Source organism: Mesoplodon bidens (genome assembly GCF_964165515.1).
Source record: "Mesoplodon bidens genome assembly, chromosome: 5".
NCBI classification, from domain to species: Eukaryota; Metazoa; Chordata; class Mammalia; order Artiodactyla; family Ziphiidae; genus Mesoplodon; species Mesoplodon bidens.
This window is the reverse complement of record NC_138161.1, coordinates 46,856,293-46,883,448: the sequence shown is the minus strand read 5'-3', so window position 1 is coordinate 46,883,448 and position 27,156 is coordinate 46,856,293. Positions and strand designations below refer to the sequence as shown.

The following is a 27,156-nucleotide window of genomic DNA, read 5'->3' as shown; positions in this document are numbered from 1 at the left end:
TAAAATTAGAGATTAAAAAGAAGAAGTTACAACGGACACCACAGAAATACAAAGCATAAAACTACTACAAGCAACTCTATGCCAATAAAATGGACAACCTGGAAGAAATAAACAAATGCTTCGAAAGGTATAACCTTCCAAGACTGAACCAGGGAAAAATAGAAAATATGAACAGACCAATCACAAGTAATGAAATTGAAAATATGATTAAAAATCTTCCAACAGGGACTTCCCTGGAGGCACAGTGGTTAAGAATCCGCCTGCCAATGCAGGGGACACAGGTTTGATCCCTGGTCTGAGAAGATCCCAAATGCTGCAGAGCAACTAAGCCTATGTGCCACAACTACTGAGCCTGTGCTCTACAGCCCGCAAGCCACAACTACTGAAGCATGTGCGCCTAGAGCCCGCACTCCACAACTAGAGAAGCCACTGCAATGAGAAGCCCGTGCACCACAAGGAAGAGTAGCCCCTGCTCGACGCAACTAGAGAAAGCCTGTGCGCAGCAACAAAGACCCAACACAGCCAAAAATAAATAAAATTTTTAAAATTTATTTAAAAAAAAAAGTCTTCCAACAAACAAAAGTCCAAGACCGGATGCATTCACAGGTTAATTCTATCAAACATTTAGAGAAAAGCTAACACCCATCCTTCTCAAACTCTTCCAAAAAATTGCAGAAGAAGGAATACTCCCAAACTCATTCTACGAGGCTACCATCATTCTGATACCAAAACCAGACAGAGATACTACAAAAAAAGAAAATTACTTACCAATATTACTGATGAGTATAGATGCAAAAATTCTAAACAAAATAATAGCAAACAGAATCCAACAACACATTAAAAGGGTCATACACCATGATTAAGTGGGATTTATCCCAGGGAGGCAAGGATTCATCAATATATGCAAATCAATCAATGTGATACACCATATTAACAAACTGAAGAATAAAAACCATATGATCATCTCAACAGATGCAGAAAATGCTTTTGGACAAAATTCAACACCCATTTATGATAAAAACTCTCCAGAAAGTGGGCATGGAGGGAACCTACCTCAACATAATAAAGGCCATATATGGCAAACCCACAGCAAACATCATTCTCAGTGGTGAAAAGCTGAAAGCATTTCCTGTACAATCAGGAACAAGACAAGGATGTAGAGTAATGGAAATAAAAACAAAAATAAACAAATGGGAACTAATGAAACTTAAAAGTTTTTGCAAAGCAAAGGAAGCTACAAACAAGACAAAAAGACAACCCTCAGAATGGGAGAAAATATTTGCAAACGAATCAATGGACAAAGGATTAATCTCCAAAATATATAAACAGCTCATACAGCTCAGTATTTAAAAAACAAACAACCCAATCAAAAAATGGGCAGAGGACCTAAATAGACATTTCTCCAAAGAAGATATACAGATGGCCAAGAAGCACATGAAAAGCTGCTCAACATCACTAATTATTAGAGAAATGCAAATCAAAACTACAATGAGGTATCACCTCACACCAGTTACAATGGGCATCATGAGAAAATCTACAAACAACAAATGCTGGAGAGGGTGTGGAGAAAAGGGAACCCTCTTGCACTGTTGGTAGGAATGTAAATTGATACATCCACTATGGAGAACAGTATGGAGGTTCTTTAAAAAACTAAGAATAGAATTACCATATGACCCAGCAATCCCACTACTGGGCATATCCCCAGAGAAAACCATAATTCAAAAAGACACATGCACCCCAATATTCACTGCAGCACTATTTACAATACCCAGGACATGGAAGCAACCTAAATGCCCACTGACAGACAAATGGATAAGGAAGATGTGGTACATATTTACAAAGGAATATTACTCAGCCATAAAAAGGAACGAAATTGAGTCATTTGTAGAGATGTGGATGGATGTAGAGAAAGACTGTCATACAGAGTGAAGCAAGTCAGAAAGAGAAAAACAAATATCGTATATTAACGCATGTATGTGGAATACAGAAAAATGGTACAGATGAACCGGTTTGCAAGGCAGAAAGAGAGACACAGATGTAGAGAACAAACATATGGACACCAAGTGGGGAAAGTGGCAGTGGGGGGTGGTGGTGGTGGTGTGATGAATTGGGCGATTGGGATTGACATGTATACACTGATGTGTATAAAATAGATAAGTAATAAGAACCTGCTGTATAAAAAATAAATAAAATTTAAAAAATAATTAAAAGAAAGCCAATGCTTTTCCCAGAGTTCATTCTTAGCATATGTAGACAGATCTTTTCAGCTAATAAAAGCTAAGCTGTCACTGCCAAAGCAGATGACCAAATCCTGTCCCCAAAATTGGGTATGCTCACTGCAAAGAATATAAAAAGAAGAGAAAGAATGTTTCAGCAGAATTTTGTTTCTTAATAGTGCAGCAAGACAGACTAAAATCATTCAGCTAATAGCACACTATATTAGATGTTAAAAATAAATGAACTGAAGTTCCTGTTTTCAAGATCTCTCCCTTTAGCCTCAGCTTCATTGAAAATACACAAAGAAGCTTTTAAGGGAACTTCTTATGGTCCTACTGTTTATTCATATTTTCTCCCAGAGACCCATTTCTTTTCCCAGAGTGGAAATTTTCTCTATTTGTTATATTAATGTCCTATTGATAAGATAGACTCTAAAGAGTAATAGATATTGTTAACTGGTTAATGACGGTGGCCAATTTTTAAAATTAACTGTGGAACATACCTGGTGGTGCAGCGGTTGAGAGTCTGCCTGCCAGTGCGGGGGACACGGGTTTGATCCCTGCTTTGGGAATATTCCACATGCCATGGAGCAACCGGGTCCGTGAGCCACAACTACTGAGCCTCTGCTCTAGAGCCCTCAAGCCACAACTACTGAGCCCGCATGCCACAACTACTGAGGCCCACGTGCCTAGAGCCTGTGCTCTGCAACGAGAAGCCACCACAATGAGAAGCCCGAGCACCGCAGTGAAGAGTAGCCCCTGCTCACCGCAACTAGAGAAAGCCCACGCGCAGCAATGAAGACCCCAAGCAGCCAAAAATAAATAAACTTTTAAAAAATTAATTAAATTAAAATTAACTGTATAGAGGGAAGAAAATTATAATAAAATCCACCACTTTTAAGTGCACAATTTCATGAGTTTTGACAAATCTGTAAGGCTGTGTAACAACCACCAAAATCATACTAAACATTTCCAACAAGCCTAGAAGTTCCTGTGTTGTCCCTCTTTGCAGCCAACTCTCTTCCCCTAGGTTCCTGGCCCCTGATCTGTTTATCACTATAGTTCTGCTTTCTCTAAAAGTTCATATAAATGGAATCATACAGTATGTATCTTATTTCTGGCTTATTTATATTAGTATAATGCTTTTGAAAAAAACTGTTCATGTTGTTACTTCTACCAGGAATTCATGTCTTTTTCCTTATTATTGTGGACAAAAAAAAAAAAAAAGAAAAAAAGGTTGCCTACCATTTCAGCAAACAGCAATGTTGCCCACCAGCAAACCATCAGCCACTGCAGCCACCGCCCCCCCTACAACACCCCCAGTCCCCCAACAGTGTACCCTGAGGTGGAGAAAAACAGGATATGGGCCTAGACAGTTAAGATGTATATCAAAGGAATAATTTCAATGAGCCCAGACTTTGCATCTTCCCACACATAGAAAAGTACTAAAATCATTAACTTGAGATGTCAGTTTTTTAGCAGTAATCTTTTGATGTTCAACTACGTCTGTATGTTTGTTTCAGCAAAAACTCCTCTATATCCTGGCTTCTCCCTTACCTCTTTGGAACAGGTCCTCAGAGCTATCTAAGGCACTCTCAGGTTATAGTCCTCAGAAAGGGCACTGAATAAAACATAATTCTCAGCTTCTAGGTTGTGCACTTTTTAAAATCAGTTGACATTGCTAAGTAGTATTCCATTGTATGGCTACACCACAATCACAATTTGTTTATCAATTCACCAGTTAATAAACATTTGGTTAATTTTTGGGTTTTGTTATTATAAATACAGCTACTGAAACCAAGAAGGACCCTGTGGGGCCCCTGGGCATGGAAGCATTTCTGTGTCCCCTGTTCCTTGTTTGTAGGGAACAGACTCTAGCCTCCATGACCTTCCCTGAGTTCCTAAGGGTAGATTCCAACAGTTGCTAATCAGGAAAGGGAGGGGATGCAGAGTCAAGGGAGGAGCAGTCAAGAAACAGTGGTGCCGCCTGCTTGGAGCAGAGTCCTGGTTCTGCCTCAAGGGACACACATAACAGTATCTTTAAGCTCTTCTGTAGAACTAAAACACCAACAGAATGCAAGATGTTCCAGACAGAAGATCACAGTTGGATAACCTCAAAACTCATCAGAAGACCACATGAGGCTAGATTAAAGGAGTAGAGGACCTGCACACACCCTGAACCTTATCAGCGACCCCACCCTTGAACTACTGCTATAGAACTCCTCACCAAATCCTCCCAGGTAGGGACGAGCCTTCTGTGTTCCCCTCTGCCTGGCGAAGCAATAAAGCTATTCTTTTTTATTTCACCCAAAAGTGTCTCCCAGATTCAATTTGGCACCAGGGCACAGAGGCCGAGATTTTGGCATCACTACATTGAAAATTCAAGCACAAGATTTTGGGTAGGCATGTGTTTTCACGGGTCATATAGTAAATGTATTTTTAACTTTTTATGAAAATTTTATATTACATTCCGGTGCCTATTTCTGAACAACAGATTTGCTTCAATTGCTCAGTTAAAAGGAAAAATCCCCTATCTGTAACAATTCAAATTATTGACACCGCTGAATAATACAAATCACTGACAGGGGTAAGAATGGATTAATCTATTACTATTGAACATTCATTATGCATGTGTACTCTATTTTAAGACATGGCAAACAGAGCTCAGTCTGGCGAGGGAAGTTACACTGTTCCAAGATGACTATGATTATCTGCTGTGGGAAGTAAAATTAAATATTTTTGACCCCTGCTCCTCAGAGTGTGGTCCACAAACCAGCAGTATTGAAACCAAGCAGGACCCTGTGGGTCCCTCCCTGGTACAAAACCTTTCTGTGTCCCCCATTTCTTGTTTGTAGGAAATAGGCTTCATTCTGCCTCCTAGACCTTCCCTGAGTTCCAAAGGGCAGATTCAAACAGTTGCTAATTAGGGAAGGGAGGGGATGCAGAAACAAGGGAGGAGCAATCAAGAAACAAGAGTGCAGCCTTGGGCAGGGTCCTGGTTCCTCCTCAAGGAATATACACAACAATATATCTTTGAATTCTTCTGCAGGAACTAAGGCCCCCACCCAGGTGGAGGATGGTAACTTCAGGCGGAGCACAAGAGTCCTGGAGCACCACCCTGTTACCTCACCAACCAATCAGAAGAAATTCACACACCCTGCAGCCCTCACCCCAAATTTTGCCTATAAAAACTTCTCCCCAAAAACCATTGGGGAGTTCGGGGTTTTTGAACACAAGCCACCTGTTCTCCTTGCTTGACCCTGCAATAAACCTTTCTCTGCTCCAAACTCTGACACTTCGGTTTATTTGGCCTCACTGTGTGTTGGGCACATGAACTTGCATTTGGTAACAGTATTGGCATCACCTGGGAACTTGGTAGCGCTGCAGAATCTCAGCTCCACCCCTTGATCTACTGAGTCAAATGTGCATTTTAACAAGATCCCCAGGTGATCTGTGTGTTTGAGAAGCACTGCTGGAGAAGGTCAGAAGAAAGAGGAATCATAGCCCATGGAGAGGATCACGGCTTCACAAAAAACAGTTGTTGAGAGAAACTGAAAGCTCATTCTAAGTTCCATGCTACCTCTTTTAAGAATCTTTTGGGCTTGACCTTTTAAAATTTCCAATCAACAAAATTTTCCCTGAACAAACTAGTGAGACTCTCTTTGAAAATAAGTGGCTTTGAGAAAAATTTCCATCATCATTCTAGGGGATATTTGTGGTCTCTCTGTAAATTCCCTGGATATTTTCATTCCTATATTGTTTACAGCCTTATCCTTCCACCTTCCATCTACTACCAGTATCACCACTGCTATTTTTGAGAGAAAATATACAGATTACATCTCTCAGATTACATCTACGTGGCACACACTTCATCCTGCATCACCTTCTGATTCACCTAAAAGGGCCAACTGAATCACCACTCACTCACAACAACATTTCCAATTATTGCTATTCACACCTGGGACCCAGGAATTACAGATCTTAGAGCTGGAAAGACTGCAAGAGTTCAGAGCATTTAGACAGAGTCAGGTCTTATGTCACCACATTACAGAAGAAGCAGACAGGATTTAGAAAAAAGTAAAAACTTGCCAAAGGTGACCTCACTCATAAGTAGCAGAGTTGGCAGTGCAGGAGAACATTTTTATGTGGATTTTCCTCCAGCATGATTCCAGGCACATCATGGGTACACAACAATAACCCACTAGTCTTCATTTCATTCCAATCCTCTCAAATCTCTATGGTTTTCAATTCGTGAAACACCTCCGTCGGGTGGCACTGCGTCTCACTGCTGCTGCATGAGCTTCTAAATCTTTCTCTTCCTTCTTGGCACACCTAAATACAGGTGTTCTCAAGCTCTTATCTTTTTTGGTAGGCGGGCCTCTCCCGTTGCGGAGCACAGGCTCCGGACGCGCAGGCTCAGCGGCCATGGCTCACGGGCCCAGCCGCTCCGCGGCATGTGGGATCTTCCTGGACCGGGGCATGAACCCGTGTCCCCTGCATCGGCAGGCGGACTCTCAACCACTACGCCACCAGGGAAGCCCTCAAGCTCTTATCTTAATCCTATTTCCTAAACCCATGTTCTCATTACTTCTCAGCTGCTAGCAATGATCTCTAATCTATCTTCCCTTTAAATCAGCCCATGTGCTGCACTGGCATAAACTCCTCAAAGCAAGCCCGGCTCTCATTTTGTCATCCACCCCACAGGAAAACCTTCAGTGTTATCCCATTGTCTGCCAAATACACATAAAATCACTTAGCCTGGCATTTAAGACTTCTTTAATTTGGCCCTTCCGTCTTCCTTCTCATCTTCTTCATGTAATTTCTTCTCTGCAGGTAGCAACGCAATTAGGTGTTAAGGTTGTCTGCTTGGCAATCAGACACCCTGGGTTTGTTTTGAGTCTCAGCTTTACCTCCGTCTAGATGTATGACCCTAGGAAGTTTCTTAACCTCTTTATACCTCACCTGTAAAATGGGAATAAAGATAGTACCTAATAGAGCTATATAAGTTGTAAATATAAAGCACTTAGAAAAATGTCTGGCACATGGTAAGGACTCTCCTAATCTTGTTTTTAATTCTTCTTTTAAAACTAATAAAGTATAAGCTGCCCATACACCAAGGCTTCAATAAAAGACTAACTTCAGGGGACTTCCCTGGTGGCACAGTTAAGAATCTGCCTGCCAACGCAGGGGACATGGGTTCGAGCCTTGGTCCGGGAAGATCCCATATGCTGCAGCGCAACTAAGCCAGTGTGCCACAACTACTGAGCCTGCACTGTGAGACACAACTACTGAGCCCACGTGCCTAGAGCCCGTGCTCTGCAACAAGAGAAGCCACCGCAATGAGAAGCCTGCACACTGCAACGAAGAGTAGCCCCTGCTCGCCACAACTAGAGAAAGCCCAAGCGCAGCAATGAAGACCCAACGCAGCCAAAAATAAATAAATAAATTTATTAAAAAAAAAAAAAAACTAACTTCATAACATCCTGGTAAAGATACTGAAGAATTCATGACAGTTTACAGTAAGAGCCAAAAAAAGAAAGAAAATTAAGCTTCCATTACTACGATAGCTATTATTTCTCCACATTTATTTAAACATTTCAAAGTATCTGTGATAGGAAAGCTTACCCATCTGCTTCTAAATGTAAAACAAAAGGCATTCAAGATAAGAGTAATTCATTAGCAAAACTCATCTTAGGCCCTATTTCTGGCTGTAGAAGCCATACCTTTCTATGCTTTTTGTGATAAAACTGCTCTGAGTCCTAGTAAAACCAAAGAACCTAGGTTTGTAATCAGCATATCAAATTTATGTCTTGAAGCAAGAAGGAAAATCAAGAACTTTACAGATAATCTGAGTTGGCAAATAGTTTTCACCTTACACTCTGATTTGGATCCATTAAAATGTTGAGAAGGATTCAAATATGGTACTCTAGTCTCAGAAGCAAACACCGGGGTCAGTCAGCAACATATAACAAGGTAGGGATGAAGAGTTGAATACCTGTTAGCCCTAGACTAGAGAATGGAGGAAGAAGAAAAAACAGTGCAACAGATGGCAATACAACTAGGTTAAATTTTCTGAACACTTATGTGATGAAACTTTTCTAAATGCTCTTTGTATATAATTCTTTTAATCCTCAAAAACATCCCTTAAGAAAGGTCATTGCTATCATACAGATGAAGACACTAAAGCACAGAGAAGTTATAATGTACCCAAGGATACCCAAGTAGTAAGTGGTGGAGCTGGGATTTGAACCCAGGCACATACCAGAATCCATGCTCTTCACCATTAGCTATAAGGACTCAAAATATTTCCATATTCTTTTTTTTTTTTTTTTTTTTTTTTTTTTTGCGGTACGCGGGCCTCTCACTGTTGTGGCCTCTCCCGTTGCGGAGCACAGGCTCCGGACGCACAGGCTCAGTGGCCACGGCTCACAGGCCCAGCCGCTCCACGGCATGTGGGATCTTCCCAGACCAGGGCATGAACCAGTGTCCCCTGCATCGACAGGCAGACTCTCAACCACTGCGCCACCAGGGAAGCCCTTTTTTTTTTTTTTTAATTTCCATATTCTTGACACAAGGAGATGTATAGATTGACAGGAAAGGCAGTTCCAGAAATCTCCAAGATGATTATTTCCCAGATTTCCTTCAATTAAGATGTTTCTGGCGGTAAGAAACCTGAAGATCCAGCTTTACCTTCAGCCTACATTCACAGTGCTCAAAAGTTCTGCAAGACCAGTGCCTCAGGACACTAGGGAAGGACTTTGAATCCACTCATAATCTTGGTATGAACAGTGAAGAGCTCAAGAGATTCCCAAGGACTAAATCCCAAAACCACTGTAAATGCCCAGATGTACCAATAGTACTAAAGCATAATACTGTAAGTCCATAAGTGTCCTTCATAAAATGATTTCCAAACAAAGCAGTAACATAACAAATTTGCTAGTAGAATAATTATTCTCTGATGAACCTCAACAAATCAGAAAGGCTATGGATTCATGGGTAAAACATGGAGCTAATTCCTAGAAGACATTTGAGCTCCAGAGCTTTCTCAGAATTTATAAATAGGTGTAAATTTGTACATGGGATTCCAGGCATAGTAAGGAGAATATACACACAAATTATATTAAGGTACTTCAATGAAATTATTACTAATTGTAGCATTAAAGACAGAGGGAACTAGAGTTCATTCTAACAAAGCTGGTTAACAGCACTTGCTACAATAGTTGTGATGCATGTAATATTCTAGTTGTAACTTCAGTTTACTTTTTCACTTCCATGTTGGTTTAGAACAGTCCCAAAAAGGCCCATTTAGACTGAGAATGAAAATAATAATTAAAACTTTCATAGCTCAGTTTTGGGATATGCTAGAGAGTCACTGGTTACCTAATATGTAGTTTCATAGGCCCTCTGGTCACCTGTTAAACTAGTAAGAGATAAATTAACAGGCAGCTGTATACAAAGAAGGAGAGGGTAAAGTCACCTGCCAGAGGGAAACACTGTATAAAAATATTTCAAGTGTTCCAACTTAACAGCTAGGAAGTCTGAGAAGACAGTCCTGTTGCCTTTGCTTACCTACGCTTTTAGGGGTCTGTTCCCAAAGGCCCGCTGTCCCCTGAGGACGTAGAATGTGGTAAGGGTGCCGGAGGCCCAGGAGGCTGCTGCTAAATTGTTGGAGCCTCTCCACTAGAAATTATCCAAGACAAAAGGTCGTGCTGCTTCTTCACTTGTAAGTGCTGAAATAAAACACAAAGGTAGCATGCTTATAAGGATGGTTTGGCTACCCGAGAAAAATTTTAAGCCACTAAAAAAATTTTTGAATGAAAATACTACTTTAGTAAACTCACTACTGGCCCCTCCCAAAATGCTCTGCAGGGTGATGTAATTACCAAAAACAAAACAAAAAAAAAATCCAACAGCAAAACCGGCTGCATGTATTATATGACTGTAGCCCATGACTGGTTATGCACGGGATCCAGCTTAGTCTCCTTGAAAAAAATAACATATCCAGCTCAATTAATCCAGAGCAACCCGGTAATGAAAGAACCATCTGTCTTCTTTTTCAGCTTCTCTCCACACGTACACACAGCTTTATTGTTCAATGCAGAGGTGAGAGAAGGAGCTGCTGGAAAACCTTCTGAAGAGGAAAGGGAGGGAGGGAGACAGGAGAATGTGGAGGAGGTCAAGAAGTACAAAAATATCCAGAAGGAAGTGAGGGGAAAGGAAGCGTGGGAAGTTAGAACAGCAACTACTTTAACAATGTGCCATGGGCCACTTTCTCCAAAAAATTTTGAAAAAAAAATCTCAAATGCTCCTGCTATAGCTTTTCTTACACAAGACTAAATAACCCTGATACAAAAACAAACAGAACAAACAAAACTGCATGCTCTATATTTCTTGGATTAGTAGAAAGTGTCATTTTAAAAAAAAATTTTAGGGGGCTTCGCTGGTGGCGCAGTGGTTGAGAGTCCGCCTGCCGATGCAGGGGACGCGGGTTCGTGCCCCGGTCCAGGAAGATCCCACATGCCGCGGAGAGGCTGGGCCCGTGGGCCATGGCCGCTGGGCCTGCGCGTCCGGAGCCTGTGCTCCGCAACGGGAGAGGCCACAACGGTGAGAGGCCCGCGTACCGCAAAAAAAAAAAAAAAGAAAAGTGATTATGCTTAATTAAGAAAATCATAGAGTAACATGAAAAAATATTTAGATTCTACCAAGTAAAGAAAGTTTTAAAAAGCTGAGTACATTAAGATTATTTCCATGTGTTAGATGTACGTGTGGTAACACACTACTGAAAGAGAAAAAAGAAATCGGTTGATGTGCTGAATTGTGGATTATAGGGGACTTTTTTCTTAAAAGTTTAAAATTTATGGAGAAACAGAAAATGCTTATTTTCATATATCTCTATATGCATTTCACTTTTGAAGTGCTAAGCAGTTGGTGCATTTAGAAATTAGAAGAAAGGCAAAGTGGTCCTCTTTAGTGGCAATTGTTATAATTAGAAGTCTCCACCACGAAACAGAATTTTGAACCTAAGGAAATTACGGGTAATGATAAAGTTGAGCCTCAAAATCATTCTCCCTAAATGTATAGAAAGTACAACTCCTGGGTTCCTATGATCTTCAACCTACTACTAGTTACTACCAGCTGGAGTAAAGGAGCAATCACAAATTTGAAATAGAAAGGTTAGTTAAGAAACCCCAAACAATGTCACACCAGGAACAGCTAGAGGGATGGGGATTTAGTTACACCTGGAGAAGCTTAAATCAAGGAAGGAAAACAAAAATGGCTATTCTCATGTCTGTATGGCCTTCATGGAAAAGAGGCATTAGCCTGGTACTGAATGCTACGGGGAGTTAAGCCAAGGCCAGTGAATGCAATATTCAAGGACTTATCTTTGAGCTCTGAACGGAAGAACTTGCTTAGGTTGCCTAAAGATAATACAGGTTCCATTGCTGGATAATGAGTCACTTGTTACTAAAGATACTCTGTTTTAAAAACCACTTGGGAAAAAAATAAAACCCTAGGGGCTTCCCTGGTGGCGCAGTGGTTGAGAGTCCGCCTGCCGATGCAGGGGACACGGGTTCGTGCCCCGGTCTGGGAGGATCCCACATGCCGTGGAGCGGCTGGGCCTGTGAGCCATGGCCGCTGAGCCTGCGCATCCGGAGCCTGTGCTCCACAACGGGAGAGGCCACAACAGTGAGAGGCCCACGTACCGCAAAAAAATAAATAAATAAATAAATAAAAAATAAAACCCACTTGGGAGGGCTTTGGATAGTAGTGCTTAATAAACTTTAATGTCCATTAACATCACCTGAGCATCTTGTTAAACTGTAGATCCTTATTCGGTAGGACGGGTGGGGCCTAAGAATATGCATTTCTAGCGAGTTCCCAGGTGGTGCCAATGCTGATGTAGCTCGGCTACAAGCATTAGAATGTTATTTAAACCAGTGTTTCCCAAAGTGCAATCTTCTAACCACATGGCTGCAAAAGTACTCCAACCCTGATTTGGGGGCAGATGATTAATAAATAGGTAAAGTAGTTATTAGCAGAATTTTGCAGGCACACACCTTCAAATTAAAAAGAAAAAAAAGGGTGTATGGTGGTATCTTCCAGTACCCCCCAGGTGATACTTTTGAACAATAACTAATTTTGTCCAATTTTAAAGAATATATGTTTCATTTCAATTAAAAAAGGATTAAAAAATGATGCTTTTACTCCAAGCTTGGTAAATAACTGAAACAAAATAAGTGTGTCTTGATGAATGAATGAATGAATAAGTATATGCTCAGCATTAAAAATGCAGTTACTTATGATTTCAGTGTACAATGGTCAACAGAGAAGTAGGATAAGACAAAATATGGCTGTAAAGTAAATTTTCCCAGTGATTTGTGTTACAAAATCATTTGCCTCCAAAGGTGGCGAGGGTAGACCCCTAAGGCTACATTTGTAGTCTTCTTTTTCAATGTAGGGCCTTGCATTATTTTCCTAGCCTTGAAATTTCACCTCTCCACCACCTCATCTGGATCAAAAAATTCTTTCAATGCTTTGAAAGTTTCTTTCTTGTTCATATTTTGCTCAGCTCCCTACTTACCTCATAAATTTGGGCTTTTAATCAGTTCAAAATTCTGTGTGATGTCTTTCCTGGGGAAATATGCTAATATCTGAACACACAGACCTTCCTCAAATTTTAAAGCCTTCTTAGGTTTCTCTCCCAGAGTAAATAAACCCACAACTAAGAAGGAACCAGTTTCCTGTCTTTCCTCCTACTCTGTAAGTTCCCCTTCCAAAGGGTTTACTGTTTTATAGTTTGCTTAAAAGTTATAAGTAAAATTCCATCTGATTTACAAAAGCCCTTTCTTTCAAGCTACTTATTACATCAGTTTATTCTGAATGAACCTAGCTTATTCTGCTCCTTGAGAAGATTTCCTGTTTGTTAATTCCTCTTTTGCTACTTTTAAAAGAAAAAAGTGAGTTAGCTTGAGGGTAAACGATCAGATGAGCATGTATCAAATCTTAAGATTAAAGTGTTGGAAATGTTCCTGCTTTCCACAGTAAATGAAAGTATGTGATGATACTTATGTTACTATCCATCAGATGACCCTCCAAAGTCAAATTACAAATATTATGCAAATCTTAATTTGGGGTATCTTATAATTATTATTACAAATAAACCAGTACATGTGATACATATTTTTTTATTATATCATATAGTCCTACATTTACTTCTGAATACTAGCTAAATTAATCCTCTAGGCAAAGGGAGTCGATTCATTTCCTAGTAAAATTAACTCTGAAAGTTTTTACCTCTACTATAACTTTGCTGATTTAGTCAATAATTAATTTCCTAATGCCAGCCCTTGTCGTAGGCACTGAAGATACAGAAGTGAAGAAGAAAAACAGTCTACAATCCAGGAGAGAAGCAGAAATTAGCAAGTAGTTTTATTACTATTAAGTAATAGTACTTAGAGTTATTACTATATAAGTAAGTATTAAATTACAACTGTGGTCTGACAAGAAACTGACCCAGGTGGGGAAGGACAAGGAGCTTCTCAGAGGAATTTGAGAATATTCACAGAGAACTCCTCTGAGAAGGAGTTAACCAGAAGAAATCAGGGTGGAAATGAAAAGCATCCCAGTCAGAGGAAACAGCATTTGCGAAGATTCTGAAGTGAAAATGAAAACAGTTCACCAGAAGAACTGAGGTTGACGATAATAGGAGTAAGCATGAAAATGATGAGCTAATCTTTGTTGCATGCCCTACTACATGCATGAACTCATAGAACCCTCACAACAGTGCTGAGATGGGCCTGTTATTCTAATTCTGTAAATGAGGAAACTGAGAGGCTTAGAGAAGTTAACTTGTCCAAGGTCTCAAAGTTAGGTGTCAAGCCAGGGATTGGGCTAGGCTGAATCTGTAAGCTATTCTAGCTTTCCAGGAGCCAGATCAACTTGGAGCTTTCCTCATCTTCAAGATTCATTCTGTCAATTTTAATTTTTCACAGAATAATATTGTGAAATATAGATGTATTGGAATAGCTTCAGTCCCATTCCCAGAGTCTTGATAAATGTATGGTTCCTAGGTTGGAATCCATTTCATTAGGAAATATTACACGGAATTTTTTCATTACAAAAATGTTAACAGGGACTTCCCTGGTGGTGCAGCGGTTAACACCCCGTACTCCCAATGTAGGGGGCCCAGGTTCGATCCCTGGTCAGGGAACTAGATCCCACATGCATGCCACAACTAAGGAGCCAGTATGCCACAACTAAGGAACAGGCGAGCCACAACTAAGACCCAGCGCAACCAAATAAATAAATATATATTTTTTAAAAACCCATTAACAGGGGCTTCCCTGGTGGCGCAGTGGTTGAGAGTCCGCCTGCCGATGCAGGGGACACGGGTTCGTGCCCCGGTCTGGGAAGATCCCACATGCCGCGGAGCGGTTGGGCCCGTGAGCCATGGCCGTTGAGCCTGCGCGTCCGGAGCCTGTGCTCCGCAACGGGAGAGGCCACAACAGTGAGAGGCCCACGTACAGCAAAAAAAAAAAAAAAAAAAAACCATTAACAGAAGTCCAAATGTTAATATAACAAATGCCCATGAACCCATTAACCAAAATAACCATATCTTCTCAGGGACTTTTTTTAATGGAGATTTATGTTCCCGTCCTCTCCATGTTCCTCTTCTCTGAGAGGCAACCACTATCACAAATTTATCTACTTTTTATTCACACACGTGTACACATCCACATGCATTCAAAAACATTATGTGGTATATAATATTGTTTAAAGTAATGTTTAACATTGACATAACAAATACATACTATTCTGAAATTTGCGTTTTTCACTCTACACTTTTGGTTTTGAGGTCCATCCATATTGATGCATAAAGGTCTTGTTCATTCTTTTTAAGTTCTGTAGAGTATCCTATCAACCAAATATATCACAAAGCTTTCTATTCCCTACCAGCAGACATTTAGGTTGTTTTCAGAGAACTGCTAATCTAAATGTCATTTGGGAGCAAAATCTTCTCTTTTTTCCAATCTAGAAAAAACAGTTTACTAAGACAGTGAACCTTACAAATTGCTAGAAATACTTTAAAATTGAAATTTCACTTTTGCATAGAGTCTTTTTTCTAAAACATAAACTTTGATCATTCAAGTTGTTTAAAAATACATAGATATTTAAAATACCATGACTCTCTGAAAACGAGAAGTTAATAATATTTTAAATAAAAAAGTACATTTCTAGGTAAGGTGAATCTATAATCATCCTGTTGAAAACAAAACACACTGAAGAAAAAGTGGATGCTGAAAATAGCCTTCTTACAATCACTTTCTTTTTCTGATAACCATATTGACTAGGCAGAAAAGTTAGAGCATTTGAGCAAGTAGATAAACAAACCAAAGTTTTCTCTGGAATGCTTTGTTCAGTGTTTTGGCCAGAAAATAATCCAAGGTACAACCCCACAGAAAGATAACCAAATATCTCTTTAGAACTGAGGGATTGGGAAGTGCCTACTATAAGCCAGAGTCAATGTTGAATAAAGTGGACAATTAAGCAAAACAATGAAATGCCAGGTCTTTCTTTCACCCTGAAGTCTTTAGACCCGTAAACAGTGTGACTATACACAGTGATCTATTTACATTAATGAAAATTTTTAGCTCAAGGACATTGTAACAAGGTTTATCATCCAGCATAAACTGAAGTCAAGTCTACAAATAAGTGAAGGATTGTCTATGGGTTTCCTACCCCTTTAGCATCATTTTCTATAAAGAAGAATCTGAGAAAACCTCAAAAGGCAGATGTTTTAAAATATAGATAAATGTTTACTAATGGCTGCATTCTTTACACTATAAAACAACCTAGTCTCGGGAATTCCCTGGCAGTCCGGTGGTTAGGACTTGGCGCTTTCCCTGCCAAGACTGGGGTTCAATCCCTGGTTGGGGAACTAAGATCCTGCAAGGCGCAGCTCAGCCAGAAACAAAACAAAGCAAAACAAAACCTAGTCTAGAAGGAGCAAAGGAAATTTGAATAAGAGCATTCTCTTTGAAGGGAGGAGGAAGAAACATCTCTTCTCCTAGCAGATTTCCAAAGAAGTGTACACCATCCCCAAGAAGGTGAATAAAAAAAGAAATCTGGGTTTCCATTGAAAGAAGTAACTCCAGCGCACGGGGGATCACAATGGAGTCAGACTGTTTGACTCCATGGTCACAATTAGCCAAATGTTTTAGCACATTCCACAGGTGAGAGTCAAGGAGATATCACTTCTTCTAGATCCCTGGTCTCCAGTCCAAGAAAACCCCCTCAGCTTAGGAAAACGTACCCAGGCTTCAGGAGGCAGCTCTGAACTCAACTGAAAATCATCCTACCAGTAGTTCAGTGAAATAACAGGCCAAGCAAATGGAGCAGCTCTTTCATCCACTTGTCCATCTGTCCATCCATCCATCCAACACAGATACGTACTACCCATCCATCACATGGCACAAGATCTCAAGGAACAAGGACTGTCTGAGCTGACAACACAGATGCTCTAAAGGCAAGTCCATGGAAACAGAGGTGATTAAACATACCCAACATAACATTTTGCCTCGTTCTAACCTCTTAACTGTACTTTCAAAGTGTACTCGCTTCTTATTTTTCAATTAAATAATATGTATATTATAGAGAATACATAGAGAGAAGCCTAAAACATGCAACTTTTTTGCATTCTCCCTCAAAGGGCAAAATATATTGTATGAACAGCAGAAATCAGAGGTTGGGAGATTCTTAGCAAGAGAATAAGGAATCACCAATAGGCCAGGAACGAAAAGCTGAAATGCTTAAACTTTTTTTTTTTTTTTTTTGCGGTACGCGGGCCTCTCACTGTTGCGGCCTCTCCCGTTGCGGAGCACAGGCTCCGGACGCGCAGGCTTAGCGGCCATGGCTCACGGGCCCAGCCGCTCCGCGGCATGTGGGATCCTCCCGGACTGGGGCACGAACCTGTGTCCCCTGCATCGGCAGGTGGACTCTCAACCACTGCGCCACCAGGGAAGCCCTGAAATGCTTAAACTTTTGAGACTTCCCCATGTTTGTGATATTTTAAAATGTCTGGAGACTTCCCCAGTAGTTACTAGCAGTAAGCAATGGCTTCTGAACAGAAAGCAGGGGCAGTTAAAAGGCACATGCACTCTGTAACCACCCGAGGCTATAGACGTATAAGGTGAAGGGAGAGTCTGTACTAAGAGCATTTAAGACAAAAGCCACCAGAATCCCTAGGTCCTGAAGCAACAGTACAAAAGAACAAAGGAAGTGGCCTGAGTCTATGAAGTCACCCTGGGGACTTAACTACAGTCCGATCCTTATCATTCCCCTCGCACCAGAATAAGAAATCGATAAGTTACTGTCAGGCAGTCTAAAACCAATCCTTTGCTGAAGAAAAAAATACTCCATCATCTAATATGCTCTGCCTCGTCCGTTATTACTAACTAAAGCCTAATTGTTGAGCTGCTTTTTGATCTGAGGGCTTTTTTATTTTCTGAAATGAGAACCGGCCTTTGATATGCGTAAGTACAACAACATGAAACCTTTATTTACAGCATGCCATACTACTGGAAATAGGGATTTCGTTTAAAGAATAAAGTTCTTTTTGTTTCCTATCAGAGATGATTCTGGATCAGAGGAACTGGGGACAGCTAGACGGAGACGGTGCCTCAGTCTGGGTCTGGGAGGATGGATTAAGGACACCTCAGCAGAGACCCAGATAGGCAATGGTGGGAAAGCAGAGAGGGCTGATTCACAAAGCTTGGTCTGGGGTATGTCAGGAAACCAAACTGATTCAGTCTGAAAATACTAGGGAAGAGCAGAGTGAAGAAATAAAGAAAAAGTCATACAATAGTAATGAAACCTTGTCTTCCACAACACAGACATGGAACAACCAGGGGCAAGACAGGGCACTCTGTGAGCTAGTCCGGACAGGAGCAGCTTCGAAAGGGTGTAGCCAGGGCAATTCCAGAACCAAGGACCAGGTGCACCCTAAGGGTGAGAAGAGGGTTCAGAGCACCAAGCCCGCCGCAGACGCTCTGCATTCATTTTCTAGGGCTGCAACAACAAAGTACCACAAACAGGGTGGCTTACAATAACAGAAGTGTATTATATCACAGTTCTGGAGGCTAGAAGTCCAGGATCCAAGTGTTGGCAGGGCCATGCTCCCTCTGAAACCTGTAGGGGAGAAACCTTCCTTGCCTTTTTCTAGTTTCTGGTGGTTTGCTAGCATTCCTTGGCATTCCCTGGTTTATAGGTCATCACTCCAATCCACTGCCTTCACATAGTGCTCTCTCTGTGTCTCTGTCTTCACACAGATGCTTCTTATAAGGACACCAGTCACACTGGACTAGGGGTCCATCCAACTCCAGCATGACCTCATCTTAACTAATTACATCTGCAATGACCCTATTTTCGAAGGAGTTCACATTCTGAGGTACTGGGAGTTAGAACTTCAACGTGTCTTTTTAGGGAGACACAGTTGAACCTATAACACCCTTCTTGATGCCTAGTCCTTACTCTCAGCCAGAGGGACCCTGATGATCTAGAGTTATTCAGAATACCTGGGTGTTAATTCAAATTAAAAGGAAAGAGAAGGGCTCCCCTGGTGGCGCAGTGGTTGAGAGTCTGCCTGCCGATGCAGGGGACACGGGATTGTGCCCCGGTCCGGGAAGATCCCACATGCTGCAGAGCGGCTGGGCCCGTGAGCCATGGCCGTTGAGCCTGCGCGTCCGGAGCCTGTGCTCCACAACGGGAGAGGCCACAACGGTGAGAGGCCTGCATACAGCAAAAAAAAAAAAAAAAAAAAAAGGAAAGAGAAGAAAAAAATTACCCTATGGTGGTGAAAGTCAGAATGGTGGTTACATTCGAGGAGGGGAGCAGTGATTGTGTGGGAGCACGTGGTACACTCCTAGAGGGCAGGTAATGTTCTAGCTCTTCATCCAGAGGCACGTAGCGTGGGTGTGTTCACTGCGAGGAAATGTATCGAACTATACTTACATGGTTTGTGTATTCCTCTGTATGTCCAATATATTTCCATAGGAACTTTACTTAAAAAAAAAAAAGAGAGAGAGAGAGAGAGAGAAATTGGAGCTGTCCAAGAAATAGAGGTGTTGGCAGCCTAGGCAGAACCTCAGAAAAAGGCATTACCTGGGAGAAGCCCCAACCCAAGAGTCAGCTGCTCAGCTGTGCTGGTTCGGACATTTGAGTGGTCAGTTTACCTGAGATGTTCAACTCCCAGGAGCTGGTGTATAGATGGAAATGCCAAAGTAATTCACTTACAATGAGAAAAATATAAGAGCCGAGGAGTACATATATTTAAACTGGAAGATTGACAACTTCTAGAGGCAAATCCCTGGGTGATAAGAAAAGTTGTTTGATAACCACAGACCTATAATAAGGATACATTCTTCCCTCAGGAGTGCTGGAAACGCAGTAAGACACTTTTTGATCTGCCCTCTGTTTTCCTAGCCTCCTTGCAGACCTCTCCCACACATTCCATTTTCAGGCTAATTACACATCAAGTAAATTCCAGTGTTTTTTTTCTGTCGCATCTAATTTTCCTCTGGGAATTTTACACTCTTATGTTTAGAGAGTTTTCAGTCCTATTGCTTAATTCCTAAGCAAGAGAAATCAACACCAAAAGACAGAGTTAAAATACACTGGACACCACTCAGACTTGGTAGAAAACATATTTCTGTAATAAAAACACATTAGATTTTCTAGAATTAAATATAATTCAGACATTTAACATCAGATATTGCATAAGCTCTAAATAACATATTGATGTATCAAAAACTAACTGATGGGGCTTCCCCGGTGGCTCAGTGGTTAAGAATCCGCCTGCCAATGCAGGGGACACGGGTTCGAGCTCTGGTCCAAGAAGATCCCACATGCTATGGAGCAACTAAGCCCGTGCACCACAACTACTGAGCCTGCGCTCTACAGCCCACGAGCCACAACTACTGAAGCCCGCACACCTAGAGCCCGTGCTCCACAACAAGAGAAGCCACCACAATGAGAAGACTGCGCACTGCTATGAAGACCCAACACAGCCAAAAATAAATAGAATAAAATAAATTAATTTAAAAAAAAAACCAAACTGAATGTTGCCTTAAAAATGGGAGCGGGGGGCTTCCCTGGTGGCGCAGTGGTTGAGAGTCCGCCTGCCGATGCAGGGGACGCGGGTTCGTGCCCCGGTCCAGGAGGATCCCGCGTGCCGCGGCCGTGAGCCGTGGCCACTGAGTCTGTGCGTCCGGAGCCTGTGCTCCGCAATGGGAGAGGCCACAACGGTGAGAGGCCCGCGTACCAAAAAAAAAAAAAAAAAAAAAAAAACAGGGGAGCGGGGAGGGCTTCCCTGGTGGCGCAGTGGTTGAGAATCTGCCTGCTAATGCAGGGAACATGGGTTCGAGCCCTGGTCTGGGAGGTTCCCATATGCCGCGGAACAACTAGGCCCGTGAGCCACAACTACTGAGCCTGCGCGTATGGAGCCTGTGCTCCGCAACAAGAGAGGCTGCGATAGTGAGAAGCCCACACACCGCGATGAAGAGTCGCCCCCGCTTGCCACAACTAGAGAAAGCCCTCGCACAGAAACGAAGACCCAACACAGCAAAAAAATAAAATTAATTAATTAATAAACTACCCCCAACATCATCTTTAAAAAAGGGAGCAAGGAGGAGAGGGGTAAAAAAAAGGGAGTGGAGAGGGGGGAAAGGAAGCCAAACATTAACTGCAATGCAAACAAAGAAATAAAAGTCAAATATTGATCAAATTGTACACACAAATTATCAATCACATAATTTTAGAAGACGAAGCTGTGGCTTTCTTGGGTGTGAAATGTATTAGGGAGGTACTGAAAGTTTCAAGGCTATGAATTTGTAATGGTCCTCTGGTCTGTTCTTGGATGTCTCTGTCCTGTTGAAGTCCCTCTCTACTCTCAACTTTCATATAGAAACCCAGGCTTCAGAAGTCTCAAATGATACTTCACAATTTTTTTTTTTTTTTTTTTTTTTTTTTTGCTGCACTGCACATGCCTTGCAGGATCTCAGTTCCCCAACCAGGGATTGAACCTGGGCCATGGCAGTGACAGCCCGGAATCCTAACCACTAGGCCACCAAGGAACTCCTTCACATTTTTATCTTTCAAACACTTAAGTTATTAAAAATGAGAGCTCTAATATCAATTATATATTACAAGTAACTAATGTTTTCATCATTTTCTTATGAAACCAGCAAATGGAAGAGATGTATTCAATGCCACATGTAAAATCCAAGTGCAACTTTAGAAGCAATGTGCAGAATTTGACTGTTATAAATTGTTATATATAAATTTGTTTAAATTGTCTGTGTGGACCTACCCAAGTGCATATCCTTATAGGGAGATGTAAACATATAGGCCATAGGTCTCTGAGTCTGATTTAGCTGACCCCTACATTCTCTCCTGCATCATCTCCCAAAATGCTTGATTTTGAACATTATGCTCTATGAGTACTAAACTCTGCACAGTTCTCCATCCTATTCAACACTGTTTCATGCCTCAGTGCCTTTGATCATGCTGTTCCTGCTGCCTGGATTGTTCCCTCCCATCCTTTGCCCTCCCGGCCATAAACTGGAATGGTCTAGTGGGATTCTGCTCTTCAAGGAAGACTTCCTTTTCTACCTTTACCTTGTGTTTGGATGAGGATAGAGGAGCTTCTAAGAAAGAAAGCATATGTAAACCTGTTTCAAGAATACAGAAACTGGGGCTTCCCTGGTGGAGCAGTGGTTGAGAATCAGCTTGCCAATGCAGGCGACACAGGTTCGAGCCTGGTCCGGGAAGATCCCACATGCCACAGAGCAACTAAGCCCGTGAGCCACAACTACTGAGCCTGCACTCTATAGAGCCCACGAGGCACAACTACTAAAGCCTGCAGTCCACAGCTACTGAAGCCCATGCACCTAGAGCCCGTGCTCCACAACAAGAGAAGCCACCACAGTGAGACGCCCACACACCACAACAAAGAGTAGCCCCCGCTCGCAGCAACTAAAGAAAGCCCCAGCCAATCTACAAAGACCCAACACAGCCAAAAGTAAATTAATTAATTAATTTTTTTAAAAAGTGATCTGAAGTTGTCCTCCAATATCATTCTTAAAAAAAAAAGAATACAGAAATTATAACTATCATATTTTTTATACTATAGAAAAAGATGAAAAGATGTTAATTTTTTAATGGACATCTGAATAGTTTTTACTTCTTAACCCTAGTTTATTCTGAAAAACTCACAGTGCTATTCAACCAACAGATTTTCATCCCCCATCTTCACCTGAAGCCCGTGTGTTGTGTGTGTGCGCGCACACGCACGCACGCACGCACACACACACACTGTATCCCTCCACTGCATGCCCATGGATCTCTATGTTGTAAATAGCACTGTGCCTGGCACATGATAGGTGCCCAAATATTTGTTGCTGTTCACTGAAAAATAATTAAAGAAATACAACGTGAGTAGATTAATAGAGTCCAAAGTGAAGTCAGGGTCTAAGAGGACACAGACTGGAGAAAAAATTAGAGCTAGAGAAGGCCAAACAGAAAAACTTTTTGGAGAAAGTCAAATTTTAACTATTCGAGGAAGAACAGCTATAATAATAGAGTTATAATAATAATAATGTAACAACATTGATTAAATGTTTGATATTTGGCAGGCACTATGCTGAACTATTTATACATGTTTTCTTTCTAATTATCATAACTGTGATGTGGGCATTATTTCAAGTTTACAGATAAAGAAAGTGATGCTCACAGAAGTTAGGCAATGCGTTCAAAGTCGTGCAGTTATTAGCCATGAAGCTGGGAAACGAAGGCAGGTTATCACCTGGCTTGGATGGGGGACGGGGAGTGTGGAGTGGAAGGAGAAAGGCACTAAATGTCAAAGGACCCTTGCAAGCTGCAGCGCCAGGAGGCTTGCAGTGACTGCAGTGCAAATGGAAGTGTGAAAAGAAAGTTTAGCAACAGGAGATGGCAGAAAACTTCAAAGACCTGTGGGAGAAATTCTCTGGATTTTTGAGCAGAAAAAAATTTCCATAATAAAGACCATGCTTGAGGAATGCTATTATAAAAGGTGTGTGGACAGGAATATTGGTGGTCATAGGTAGAGAACTTGGGTAGAAGCTTTTTATAAGAATATGATTATATTACTTATGGTTAAAGCAGAAAAGCCCTACACACTGATTCTGTAAAAATTGGGGGGGGGGGGTTGTTGTTGTTTTTGTTTTGCAATAGGTGGGCCAGTTTTGTCCTCCAAAAACATTCAGGGCCTGCGAAACATTTACAGGTACTTCATGATCAGAAATTACACATATCCATTAACATCCTGCTTAAGAAAAAAAATCAATTATTTCTAATTTAATTGTAGCATAGCTGGGATCAAACAAGAGTGATTAGCTAACTTCCTTTGACATTTACTTGAAATATTGACTCCAAATATCAAAAGTATCTTGACAGCAGTATTCTTCATCTTACAAAGATCATTTACAACAGAGTTCCTTTAACTTGCAGAGTCTGTCAATTAAATAAAATTATAAATTAAATTAGTTGCTGTTGCTGAAAAGTAGTTGAAAATCCAGTTGAAATGCAACTGGTTTAACATCTCATTGCTCTCGTCTAAATGCAACTGGATAACCCATTTCTCAATTTTTAAGTGCAGTTTTATAACTTTATATTATCTTTATTATATTATAATAATTATTATATACTACATTATCTAATTTTATATTAGCTGTATATTATCCCTAAAAAGAAGTCAGGGAATTAAAAAAAAATCTGATCTTTTATTCTTTGGCTCTATGCTGAACATAGAAAATGTACATATTCCCTTACCTTTGCCTCTTCTATCCCTTAATACATGAAGGACTCTTACATACTAAAGGGTTGCACAGATTTTATAAAAGCATTTCATTTTATTTTATTTCATTTGTTATACTTTATATTGTATTTTTTATACATATTTTATTTTATTATTTTAATAAAAGCAGCACCTTCTATGGTGCTGGCCTAAATAGTTGCAACAGAATCTTTCCTAAGAAGAAAACTCCTCCAAGCTGTCTGAAGCAGTGGGCTGATAACTTCTCTGAGGACTAAAGTATGATGGGGTGGGGGGAGGGAGACTCCATAAAATCAGCTCGAAGACAAGAAGGCTTTGTTTATGTAACAGCATGTCCTTGAATATCTGTATTAACCAGGAAAATGCCCTCTGAAGGCACCGTTCTTTGTGAGAAACTTTGTCACTATGAGTCTCAGCAAGAGTCCACAGCTGGGCCCCTCTCAGTTCCCTCTGCCAGGCAGGGACTCCTCCCAGCTGTGGCAATCTCAATGAGGAGAGCTTTTTATCCCCAGGGCATCTGTGGGTGTCTCCAGTTAGGTAAAATGATACATAACAGAAACCTAAGAAACATCATAATAAGCACTGGAACTCAAGCGGTGCAAATCTCTGGCTACTAAAGGGCATGACATCATGGATGTGAGATGCTGGGCTATTAAAGAGGGAAATGATTCCCTTATCCATGCTCTTGGCACACTTATTTCCTCACTAATGTAATCACATACCCAACTAACTGACTAACCCAACTCAAATAATCATAAATTATGAATTATGAAACTGTTCTGCAAGTTTACTGTACACGAAAACAAATTTTAGAATATCCACCTGATAATATTCACATACTGGTCTCTTACGTGTCAGCCTAAGTATACTATATTATTTTCAAAAAGAAGAGTTTCAAAACCAGAAGAGTTTTTTTTTTTTTTTTATGCGGTACGCGGGCCTCGCACTGTTGCAGCCTCTTCCGTTGAGAAGCACAGGCTCCGGATGCGCAGGCTCAGTGGCCATGGCTCACGGGCCCAGCCGCTCCGCGGCATGTGGGATTTTCCGGGACCAGGACACGAACCAGGACACGAACCCGCGTCCCCTGCCTCGGCAAGCGGACTCTCAACCACTGCGCCACCAGGGAAGCCCAAAACCAGAACAGTTTTAATTAATATAGACTAATCCACAGTAATGAATTCACCTTTCACCTGTCTTCTCCAACGTGTTAAGTTTTTGAGATGACAAATTGATGATACTAAGTTATAATCCTAAGAGTTATAAAGATGATACAGCTGAGCTAATATATTCACATTGTGAGTTAATCCATGGCCATCTATAGTGTTCTGGACACCACACCAGGTGCCGAGGACACAGGGGCGAACAAGACAAGACATAATTGCTGCCCTCTCAAATAGAAACGTGTTCCAGATTTTATGCCATTACATCAGTCAGAAAGAAACAGACACGAAGAGCTGAAAGTGAGTTGTGTTATAGATGAAATAGTATGTAAATTGTACTACGTATGTTAAGTATGTAAATTAATAAATGAGCAGGGCATCTGGCTAAATAATCTCAAAAACAATTTTCTCTCTAAAGAGTATACCAAGCTTCCCCAGAGAGTTATATACTGGCAATAATGAGCTATCCTGGAATCAAAGGATAACTGATAAAATGCTTCTGTTCATTTCTGATAAACCAGTGCTACTAGGAGATATCGACTCGGACATAAGCTTTCATGATTTAAGTGTTACTCTAAGACTGACAAGATCATCTACAAAGAACAATAGAAATGAAATTTCTAAGGCATAGTATAGTCCCATGGCAACTATTGTAAGAGTCCTGCACATTTCCACTGAAACTACCTCTCATATCAGACTGCACAGGCTGGGGAAAGAGAGCGGGAGTTCTGGAAAAGGCAAGACCTTCTTGTTACACAGAATATCCCCTTTTGGGACAATCATTGTCTTGCAAAAGATACCAACTATGATTGATTTGACTAGATACTTTTTAGTATCTAGTTTCAGATGTCACCAGCCAATCCAGAGACTTAGAGACAACTAGATATTCAGTCTGGAGAGAGGCTAAGAAATCAGAGCTAGTGACGGGGAGTTTCATGCTTGAAATTGAAACAGTATATGGATTTATTTCAGAGGGTAAGAGGAACACTGTCCACAGTCCTGTGAGCCCTGCTTTTCTGTGTGGATATGCCTGTGCTCTGACCTAGGGCAAAGAAGGGGAAATCAGTGATGGACAATTAATGGGGAGAAGAAAAACTGAGAGTGAAAATGTGTGTGTGTGTGTGTGTGAGAGAGAGAGAGAGAAACAGGAAAGCCCATTGCTCAGGTGAAGACTGAGTCTCTAATTGAAAGTCTGCAGTGGCAGCCCATTCTAATAAAAACACAATTCAAACTCCTTTCTAAGACTTAAAATCTTCACATAAGCGGTCTTCCGCCTGCCTCACTGACTTCACCTCCTCTCTTGCCCTTTTGCACTCTTCTCCATCTACAAGTTCTCCAGACATCCCCAATTCATTTATGCCTCAGGGCCTTTGCAGTTGCTGTTCCCTCTGCCTAGAATGCTCTTCCTTCTGCTCTTCACTTGACTGGCTCCTTCTCATCTTTCACATCTCACTTCAAATATGCCCTCCTCACAGCAGCTCTCTGACTGCTTTAAACTGGCTTCCCCCATGCCCTGTCTGGCACGCGCCCACATTGCACTGTCTTTGTAACACTCACTTCTATCTGAAAAACGTTTTTCCAGTTATTTGTGTCTGGTTTATTGATTCCATTTCCCACAGAAACACAAGCTCTGTAAGAGTGGGAGCTTCATCTGTTTTGTTCAACACCACATGACCTACCTAGAACATCTATTTCATGGTGGGTACACAGTAAATATTGGTTAAATCTCAAGTCCCACCATATAGATGACTGCGGAAAGTCACGCAAGAGCCACTGCAAAACCACTCTCTGCTCCGTCGTTGCCCCATCAAAGCATAGTGACCATGACCCACAGCTACACCAACTCTGGGCCTGCTTCCACAACCCATGAAGGCGAGAGTAACGCTGTTTCCCTTGGAGAAATTTCCAGCTT

General features: G+C 41.2%; 1 protein-coding gene across 5 annotated transcripts in view; it reads right to left on the bottom strand.

Moving 5' to 3' along the window:
* The window catches only part of ST3GAL6 (ST3 beta-galactoside alpha-2,3-sialyltransferase 6), a 78,703-nt gene that overhangs the window by 48,123 nt on the left and 3,424 nt on the right, over positions 1–27,156 (bottom strand). For 3 of the 5 annotated variants that reach the window (XM_081234378.1, XM_081234379.1, XM_081234380.1), the window contains exon 2: positions 9,786–9,946. The exons of the other annotated variants lie outside the window; for them this stretch is intronic. The gene's annotated coding sequence lies outside the window, so the exon portion shown is untranslated. The remainder of the gene's footprint in view (positions 1–9,785; positions 9,947–27,156) is intronic. 5 annotated transcript variants of the gene reach the window in all.